Source organism: Chionomys nivalis, chromosome 6 (assembly GCF_950005125.1).
Source record: "Chionomys nivalis chromosome 6, mChiNiv1.1, whole genome shotgun sequence".
NCBI lineage: Eukaryota > Metazoa > Chordata > Mammalia > Rodentia > Cricetidae > Chionomys > Chionomys nivalis.
This window is the reverse complement of record NC_080091.1, coordinates 7,492,493-7,501,931: the sequence shown is the minus strand read 5'-3', so window position 1 is coordinate 7,501,931 and position 9,439 is coordinate 7,492,493. Positions and strand designations below refer to the sequence as shown.

Here is a 9,439-nt window from a genome sequence, read left to right as displayed (position 1 = left end):
ATTAAACTTTATAAATTTTCTAAAATATTCCAGAAATTGTCACTGTTGTCAGTAGTAGCTCCTCATAGGCTTCAGCAGCAACTAGAAAGAAAAGCAAGAATTATCAGTAGTATCAAGAACATCATTGGTGGCAGCGACAGGATGAGCAGTAACAGAGGCATCACCAGTAGAATCTTATGTAGTGTCATGTCACAATGAATGTCATTGTAGTTGAGAAGTGGTGACAATGTGGAGTCTTATTTCATTGGCTTTATTCTCACATGTTGGTTCTTTGGGGATGGTTATTTCCAAAATGATGCTATCCACATAAGTCACAGTGTATGGACAGAGAAAAATAGAAATAATATCTAACAGTTACATTTCTCTGATTAGCCATTCAGACAACACAAGTTCCATGTTAGATGTATTTTCAATATGATTGGAAAAGATAAGCATTTTTTCTAGTTTTAGGTAATGACTAAAGAGTCCTAAATATAGCACAAAATTTATTTATGATATGTATTGGAGCCAAAGAGAAATGGATTTCTAGTGCATAAATCAGCATCTATTTTAAACCACTGCTGTGGTCTAACTTACCTTGTTAAACTCATTTTAATGCATGTCACGTGTTAAATTAGGTTGAATACCCACATCATCACTGTTGACACAAATTTCAGAAACCATATTCCTGTTGTTATCATGAGCAGTGCCATGGTTGCTTCCCAAAGGGGCAGAAACTTGGAGTGAGTTGCATAGTGGGTGTATTCAGCTGGACTGGTAGCACTGAAATACTCATTAGCACTCTGAGGGTCGAAAGCGTCACCTGGAACATGAACAAGAGCAGATTCCTGATCAGTAGTGAAGCTACCACACTTGTGTTCTCTTCTAAGCAAGTTTCAAGAACAGGGTCAGAATGTTGCTGAGGGGGGAGAGAACGAGGAAGAAGGAGGAGAAAATGGCATTCACAGATTACAGTACCTACAGCCAAGCTGCAGCCCAGCAGGGCTACAGTGTTTACACAGCCCAGCCAACTCAACGATATGCACAGAACAACCAGGCATATGGGAAACAAAGCTATGGAACCTATGGACAGCCTACTGATGTCAGCTCTACCCAGGCTCAGAGCACTGCCACCTACAGGCAGACTGCATATGCAACTTCTTCTGGACAGCCTCCCACTGGTGATACCACTCCAACTGCCCCCAGGCATACAGCCAGCCTGTACAAGGATGTGGCACTGGTGCTTATGACACCACCACTGGTCCAGTCACCACAACCCAAGCCTCTTGTGCAGCTCAGTCTCCATATGGCACCCAGCCTGCCTACCCAGCCTATGGCCAGCAGCCAGCAGCCGCTGCACCTGCAAGACCACAGGATGGTAACTGCCCACTGAGACTAGTGAACCTCAATCTAGCACAGGGGGTTATAAACAGCCCAGCCTAGGGTATGGACAGAGAAATTACAGATAGCCCCAGGTACCTGGGAGCTACCCCATGCAGCCAGTCACTGCACCTCCACCCTATCCTCCTACACATCCTATCTTCCTCTTCACAGCCAACTAGTTACGATCAGAGCAGTTACTCTCAGCAGAACATCTGTGGGCAACCTAGCAACTATGGACAGCAGAGTAGCTATGGGTCAACAAAGCAGCTATATGGGCAGCAGCCTCCCACTAGTTAACCCCCTCAGACTGTTTCCTATAGCCAGGCTCCAAATCAATATAGCCAACAGAGCAGCAGCTACGGGGAGCAGAGTTCATTCCGACAGGACCACACCACATGGTGTCAGGGGCAGGAGTCTGGAGGATTTTCCGGACCAGGAGAGAACCAGAGCATGAGTGGCCCTTACAACTGGGAGAGGAGAAGGAGGGGATTTAATCATGGAGGCATGAGCAGAGGTGGGCGGGGAGGAAGACTCGGTGGAATGGGCTCTAGAGAGCGAGGTGGCATCAGTAAGCCCGGTGGACCCATGGATGAAGGACCAGGTCCTGATCTAGGCCTTCCTATAGATCCTGATGAAGATTCTGACAACAGTGCAATTTATGTGCAAGGTTTAAATGACAATGTGAGTCTGGATGGTCTGGCAGACTTCTGTAAGCAGTGTGGGGTTGTGAAGATGAACAAGAGAACTGGGCAACGCATGATCCACATCTATTTGGATAAGGAGAGAGGAAAGCCTAAAGGTGACGCCACAGTGGCCTAGGAAGATCTGCCAACTGCCAAGATTGCTGTGGAATGGTTTGATGGAAAAGATTTTCAAGGAAGCAAACTTAAAGCTTCTCTTGCCCAAAAGAAGCCTCCAAAGAATAGCATGTGGAGTGGCATGCCACCTCGTGAGGGCAGAGGGATGCCACCACCATTCCGTGGAGGTCATAATAGCCCAAGAGGTCCCAATGGACCCATTGGTCACATGGGAGGCATTGGAGGAGACAAGGGGGCTTCCCCACCATAAAAACCGTGGGGCTCCTGAGGGACCCCCTCCGGAGGAGGAAATGTCCAGCACTAAGCCGGAGATTGGCAGTATCCCATGCAGGGCTGTGGAACCCAGAACTTGACCTGGAGAACAGAATGCAACCAGTGTAAGAACCCAAACCTTAGGGATTCCTCCCTCAACCCTTCCAACCTCCTGGATGTGATCGTTGCCAAGGTGGCAGTGGTGGCATGCAGGGAAGAAGAGTTGGACTATTGGATTGTGGTGGTCCTGGAGAAATGTTAGGGGTAGCAGAGGTGGAGAGAAACGTGACTTCTGAGGTGTCCATAGCTTGGACTGAGATGAACGTGGTGGAGAAATACGACATGTTCCTGGGGGTCCTCCTGGATCATTAATGGAACAGATGGAATGAAGAAGAGGTAGACATGGAGAACATGGAAGACCAACGTAATGGATAAAGGCAAGCACGGTCAGGAACTTAGAGACCAGCCCTACTAAAGACCTGCAGAGTTGCATGGATGACCAGATTCATTTTTTAAAACAAGAAAATGTTTTAATTTTGAATTCCATATTTATAATGTTGGCCACAACATCATGATCATTACTGTCTGTACTATAGTGTTTACACCATTTGTGAAGAAATATTAAAACAAGTTAAATGGTAGTTTGCTGAGATTTTTTGTTCTTTTAAGGATCTTTCTTTTACCTTAACAATGGGAACTCTTATGAGCAAACTCAGTATCATTGTGGAAAACCAAGAGGGCCCCTAATTGTAACAAAGTTCATGGTTGTGATTGTCTTCAAAAACATTTCAAATGCTTATTAACTGACAAAAAATGATGTTGCAGAGGGTCAATGATGTCACCAGTGTGGCTACCAGGAGCAAGTTCAGCATCAGCATGTCTTCTTCCCCTTAACGCCCAGTGTAAGTCCTAAAGAAAGTGTGTGATTCATTGTGGTGTCGTGAAGTGTAGCTTCTAAGATTCCAAAGAGTGTCAACACTGTGACTTGTACCTGGAAATGTAGGTAATTCAGTGTCGCCGGTAGGTTGGGGCACAATGCCGTCGTCATAATTTGCAGGAAGAAATCCTTCCGGCTTGGTTTCTTCAACCTTAAGGAAATTTTGAGATGTTAGTTTTCATTAAATATGTCACTGATTATTATTCACTTTAGAAGAACTTATCTTTTAATGCCAGGACTTGACTTATAGTCCTCAAATAATTCTTTGCTCCGGGAAATTTTATAACAGTAACCACTGATATCGTGTAATTTTTGCTTCCTTTCTGTGTGATTCAAAGCCCCGAGTTTGAGAATCGTAAAAGTGGACCTGCTCAGCTTTATGTGTGGGTGTCTGTGTGTGTGTGTGTTGGGGGGCGTGGGCTGAGAATAACCTTCATAAGGTGGCTCTCTGTTTTCACCTGGTGAGGCTGCCCTGGTGGCATGCAGCGAGGATCAGGCGGACTTATGGACCGTGGTGGTGCTGGAGAAATGTTCCCAGGTGGCAAAGGTGAAGACAAAAATGGCTTCAGAGTTGTCAGTATCTTGGACCGAGATCGTTTTGGTGGAGGAATATGACGTGGTCCTGGGTGATGGAGGAAGGTCATTGATTAATTACTAAATAAACTGCCTGGCCCTCATGGGTTTGAACATAGGTGGGTGGAGTAAACAGAACAGAAAGCTGGGAGGAAGAGGAAGTGAACTCAGATGCAGGGCAGCTCCTCTCAGAGCAGATGCCATGAAGCTCTGACCCAGGATGGAAGTAGGCTAGAATCTTCCCGGTAAGCGCACCTTGGGGTGCTACACAGATTACTAGAAATTGGCTAAATTAATACGTGAGAATTAGCCTAGAAGGGGCTAGATATAATGGGCCAGGCAGTGTTTAAAAGAATACAGTTTGTGTGTTGTTATTTTGGGGCATGAGCTAGCCAGGTGGTCAGGGGCAGGGTGGCAGGAACGCAGCCCGCAGCTCCCACTACACCTGGAGTCCTCCTGGACCACTGAAGGAACAGATGGAATGAAGAAGGGGTGGACCTGGAGGACCTGGAGGGCCTGCGTAAACGGATAAAGGTGAGAACAGTCAGGAACTTAGAGACCGGCCCTACTTGGGAGACCTGCACAGCTGCATGGATGACGATATTTATTTTTTAAAACCAGAAAATGTTTTAAATTTAGAATTCCATATTTATAATGTTGGCCACAACATCATGATTATTATTGTCTGTACTTTAGTATTTTCACCATTTGTGAAGAAACATTAAAAAAACTTAAATGGTAGTTTGCTGAGGTTTTTCTTTTAAAGATGGTTGTTTTAAGACTCGACAATGGGAACCCCTTGTGAGCATATGCATAATCATTGTGGAGAACCAAGAGGGACCCTAATTGTAACAAAGTTCATGGTTGTGATTATTTTCAAATACATTCCAAATGTTTATTAACTGTCAAAAAATAATGTTGGAGAGGTTCCATGGTGTCACTAGTGTGGCTACCAAGAACAAGCTCAGCATCAGCCTGTGGTCTCCCCCTTGCATGTCCAATGGAAGTCCTAAAGAATGTGTGTGATTCATTGTGGTGTCGTGAAGTGTAGCTTCTCAGATTCCAAAGAGTGTCAACTCTGTGATTTGTACCTGGAAATGTAGGTAATTCACTGTCGGCTGTAGGTTGGGGCACAATGCCGTCGTCATAATTTGCAGGAAGAAATCCTTCCGGCTTGGTTTCTTCAACCTTTAAGGAAATTTTGAGATGTTAGTTTTCATTAAATATGTCACTGATTTTTATTCACTTTAGAAGAACTTATCTTTTAATGCCAGGGTCTTGATTTATAGTCCTCAAATAATTCTTTGCTCCGGGAAATTTTATCACTGTAACCACTGAGATCGTGTAATTTTTACTTCCTTTCTGTGTGATTCAAAGCCCCGAGTTTGAGAATCTTAAAAGGGGACCTGCTCAGCTTTATGTGTGTGTGTGTTTATTGGGGGGCGTGGGCTGAGAATAACGTTCATAAGATGGCTCTCTGTTTTCACCTGGAGAGGCTGCCCTGGTGGCATGCAGCGAGGATCAGGCGGACTTATGGACCCTGGTGGTGCTGGAGAAATGTTCCCAGGTGGCAAAGGTGAAGACAAAAATGGCTTCAGAGTTGTCAGTATCTTGGACCGAGATCGTTTTGGTGGAGGAATATGACGTGGTCCTGGGTGATGGAGGAAGGTCATTGATTAATTAATAAATAAACTGCCTGGCCCTCATGGGTTTGAACATAGGTGGGTGGAGTAAACAGAACAGAAAGCTGGGAGGAAGAGGAAGTGAACTCAGATGCAGGGCAGCTCCTCTCAGAGCAGATGCCATGAAGCTCTGACCCAGGATGGAAGTAGGCTAGAATCTTCCCGGTAAGCACACCTTGGGGTGCTACACAGATTATTAGAAATTGGCTAAATTAATACGTGAGAATTAGCCTAGAAGGGGCTAGATATAATGGGCCAGGCAGTGTTTAAAAGCATACAGTTTGTGTGTTGTTATTTTGGGGCATGAGCTAGCCAGGTGGCCAGGGGCAGGGTGGCAGGAACGCAGCCCGCAGCTCCCACTACACCTGGAGTCCTCCTGGACCACTGAAGGAACAGATGGAATGAAGAAGGGGTGGACCTGGAGGACCTGGAGGGCCTGCGTAAACGGATAAAGGTGAGAACAGTCAGGAACTTAGAGACCGGCCCTACTTGGGAGACCTGCACAGCTGCATGGATGACCAGATTTATTTTTTAAAACCAGAAAATGTTTTAAATTTAGAATTCCATATTTATAATGTTGGCCACAACATCATGATTATTATTGTCTGTACTTTAGTATTTTCACCATTTGTGAAGAAACATTAAAAAAACTTAAATGGTAGTTTGCTGAGGTTTTTCTTTTAAAGATGGTTGTTTTAAGACTCGACAATGGGAACCCCTTGTGAGCATATGCATAATCATTGTGGAGAACAAAGAGGGACCCTAATTGTAACAAAGTTCATGGTTGTGATTATTTTCAAATACATTCCAAATGTTTATTAACTGTCAAAAAATAATGTTGGAGAGGTTCCATGGTGTCACTAGTGTGGCTACCAAGAACAAGCTCAGCATCAGCCTGTGGTCTCCCCCTTGCATGTCCAATGGAAGTCCTAAAGAATGTGTGTGATTCATTGTGGTGTCGTGAAGTGTAGCTTCTCAGATTCCAAAGAGTGTCAACTCTGTGACTTGTACCTGGAAATGTAGGTAATTCACTGTCTGCTTTAGGTTGGGGCACAATGCCGTCGTCATAATTTGCAGGAAGAAATCCTTCCGGCTTGGTTTCTTCAACCTTTAAGGAAATTTTGAGATGTTAGTTTTCATTAAATATGTCACTGATTTTTATTCACTTTAGAAGAACTTCTCTTTTAATGCCAGGGTCTTGATTTATAGTCCTCAAATAATTCTTTGCTCCGGAAAATTTTATCAATGTAACCACTGATATCGTGTAATTTTTACTTCCTTTCTGTGTGATTCAAAGCCCCGAGTTTGAGAATCGTAAAAGGGGACCTGCTCAGCTTTATGTGTGTGTGTGTTTGTTGGGGGGCGTGGGCTGAGAATAACGTTCATAAGGTGGCTCTCTGTTTTCACCTGGTGAGGCTGCCCTGGTGGCATGCAGCGAGGATCAGGCAGACTTATGGACCCTGGTGGTGCTGGAGAAATGTTCCCAGGTGGCAAAGGTGAAGACAAAAATGGCTTCAGAGTTGTCAGTATCTTGGACCGAGATCGTTTTGGTGGAGGAATATGACGTGGTCCTGGGTGATGGAGGAAGGTCATTGATTAATTACTAAATAAACTGCCTGGCCCTCATGGGTTTGAACATAGGTGGGTGGAGTAAACAGAACAGAAAGCTGGGAGGAAGAGGAAGTGAACTCAGATGCAGGGCAGCTCCTCTCAGAGCAGATGCCATGAAGCTCTGACCCAGGATGGAAGTAGGCTAGAATCTTCCCGGTAAGCGCACCTTGGGGTGCTACACAGATTACTAGAAATTGGCTAAATTAATACGTGAGAATTAGCCTAGAAGGGGCTAGATATAATGGGCCAGGCAGTGTTTAAAAGCATACAGTTCGTGTGTTGTTATTTTGGGGCATGAGCTAGCCAGGTGGCCAGGGGCAGGGTGGCAGGAACGCAGCCCGCAGCTCCCACTACACCTGGAGTCCTCCTGGACCACTGAGGAACAGATGGAATGAAGAAGGGGTGGACCTGGAGGACCTGGAGGGCCTGCATAAACGGATAAAGCCGAGAACAGTCAGGAACTTAGAGACCGGCCCTACTTGGGAGACCTGCACAGCTGCATGGATGACCATATTTATTTTTTAAAACCAGAAAATGTTTTAAATTTAGAATTCCATATTTATAATGTTGGCCACAACATCATGATTATTATTGTCTGTACTTTAGTATTTTCACCATTTGTGAAGAAACATTAAAAAAAACTTAACTGGTAGTTTGCTGAGGTTTTTCTTTTAAAGATGGTTGTTTTAAGACTCTACAATGGGAACCCCTTGTGAGAATATGCATAATCATTGTGGAGAACCAAGAGGGACCCTAATTGTAACAAAGTTCATGGTTGTGATTATTTTCAAATACATTCCAAATGTTTATTAACTGTCAAAAAATAATGTTGCAGAGGTTCCATGGTGTCACTAGTGTGGCTACCAGGAGCAAGCTCAGCATCAGCCTGTGGTCTCCCCCTTGCATGTCCAATGGAAGTCCTAAAGAATGTGTGTGATTCATTGTGGTGTCATGAAGTGTAGCTTCTCAGATTCCAAAGAGTGTCAACTCTGTGACTTGTACCTGGAAATGTAGGTAATTCACTGTCGGCGGTAGGTTGGGGCACAATGCCGTCGTCATAATTTGCAGGAAGAAATCCTTCCGGCTTGGTTTCTTCAACCTTTAAGGAAATTTTGAGATGTTAGTTTTCATTAAATATGTCACTGATTTTTATTCACTTTAGAAGAACTTATCTTTTAATGCCAGGGTCTTGATTTATAGTCCTCAAATAATTCTTTGCTCCGGGAAATTTTATCACTGTAACCACTGATATCGTGTAATTTTTACTTCCTTTCTGTGTGATTCAAAGCCCCAAGTTTGAGAATCTTAAAAGGGGACCTGCTCAGCTTTATGTGTGTGTGTGTTTGTTGGGGGCGTGGGCTGAGATTAACGTTCATACGGAGGCTCTCTGTTTTCACCTGGTGAGGCTGCCCTGGTGGCATGCAGCGAGGATCAGGCGGACTTATGGACCGTGGTGGTGCTGGAGAAATGTTCCCAGGTGGCAAAGGTGAAGACAAAAATGGCTTCAGAGTTGTCAGTATCTTGGACCGAGTTCGTTTTGGTGGAGGAATATGATGTGGTCCTGGGTGATGGAGGAAGGTCATTGATTAATTAATAAATAATCTGCCTGACCCTCATGGGTTTGAACATAGGTGGGTGGTGTAAACAGAACAGAAAGCTGGGAGGAAGAGGAAGTGAACTCAGATGCAGGGCAGCTCCTCTCAGAGCAGATGCCCTGAAGCCCTGACCCAGGATGGAAGTAGGCTAGAATCTTCCCGGTAAGCGCACCTTGGGGTGCTACACAGATTATTAGAAATTGGCTAAATTAATTCGTGAGAATTACCCTATAAGGGGCCAGATATAATGGGCCAGGCAGTGTTTAAAAGAATACAGTTTGTGTGTTGTTATTTTGGGGCATGAGCTAGCCAGGTGGCCAGGGCCAGGGTGGCAGGAACGCAGCCCGCAGCTCCGACTACACCTGGAGTCCTCCTGGACCACTGAAGGAACAGATGGAATGAAGAAGGGGTGGACCTGGAGGACCTGGAGGGCCTGCGTAAACGGATAAAGGCGAGAACAGTCAGGAACTTAGAGACTGGCCCTACTTGGGAGACCTGCACAGCTGCATGGATGACCAGATTTATTTTTTAAAACCAGAAAATGTTTTAAATTTAGAATTCCATATTTATAATGTTGGCCACAACATCATGATTATTATTGTCTGTACT

At 44.7% G+C, this 9,439-nt stretch overlaps 1 pseudogene; it reads left to right on the top strand.

The window, feature by feature from the left end:
- Positions 1 to 934: 934 nt before the first annotated feature.
- LOC130875644 (RNA-binding protein EWS-like) overlaps positions 935 to 9,439 on the top strand; it is a 122,162-nt pseudogene continuing 113,657 nt past the window's right edge.